The sequence below is a fragment of the Fukomys damarensis genome, unplaced genomic scaffold (genome assembly GCF_012274545.1).
Source record: "Fukomys damarensis isolate Sample0158 unplaced genomic scaffold, DMR_v1.0_HiC HiC_scaffold_36, whole genome shotgun sequence".
NCBI classification, from domain to species: Eukaryota; Metazoa; Chordata; class Mammalia; order Rodentia; family Bathyergidae; genus Fukomys; species Fukomys damarensis.
This window is the reverse complement of record NW_022900948.1, coordinates 8,521,157-8,522,192: the sequence shown is the minus strand read 5'-3', so window position 1 is coordinate 8,522,192 and position 1,036 is coordinate 8,521,157.

The window sequence follows — 1,036 nt, the reverse complement described above, 5'->3', positions numbered from 1 at the left end:
ATTTGTAATGACACATACACATATAAATATTTATATATATATATTTGTAACGACACATACACATATAAATATGCACATACTCTTTCAGCATATTATCTCACCTACAGGAAATTAAATGAACTTTTTTCAATCTATAGTACTATTTAAAAGTAATTAAAAAAGAAAGTGTACACCAACATATACTGTCAGAGTTCAGATTCTAACAGGACAGTGATGAGGTAAAATGGAGAAAAAATTCATGTAATTTTTGCTTACAATAAAAATGGGACATATCCATAGTATTTTGTTATAGAGAAAAAATTGTGATCAGTTAAATATTTGGTACTGCAGAGGTTCAATTCTCTCAATGGGAATCTGATAGAGGAGAAAATATTTTTTTTTAACATTTTAGAATATAATTTATTGCAGCAGATAGCGTGCTATTTTTTTTCTTTTTATTGAGTTTATTGGTACATTGTAGGTATACAGCACAGTTACATTCATCACTGGGATCTTGTACCTTCACATGACAGGTCTTGGTTCTCACTTTTTCCCCTTGTCCCTGCCCTCCCTTCACCCCCCTCCTCCCCTCCCCATTCACAAACACTTCATTTCCATTTTTTCATTTTCTCACATTTTTTTCTTTTTGCTTATTACCTTTCCCCTACCAATTTTAAAATTTATCTTTCAGATATATAAACAGAAAATCAATGGACTAGTTTTCCTGTGTTGTAGAGAAATTAAAGATATCTAACAACTGAAGGTAGTCAAGTTACATACTTTGTCCTGGAGCAAGGACCTAACATGCTCACATTGTCAATACAGGGAATTCAGCCTGAAAAGTGTTGATTTGCTCTTTTTTCTCTTTGTTATTAATTCTATTTCCAAGTGCCTGGGAACAATTTTAGTGTTCACATATCTCAAATTTTGCCTCTATCCCTTTTTAAATTTTCATTTTATTTTATCTCATTCCCCCAAGAGTTGATATATTTTAAAAAAATATTTTTGTCATGTTCCATTTTTCAAGTTAATATCTGGAAAATTTTGAGTTTTGCCC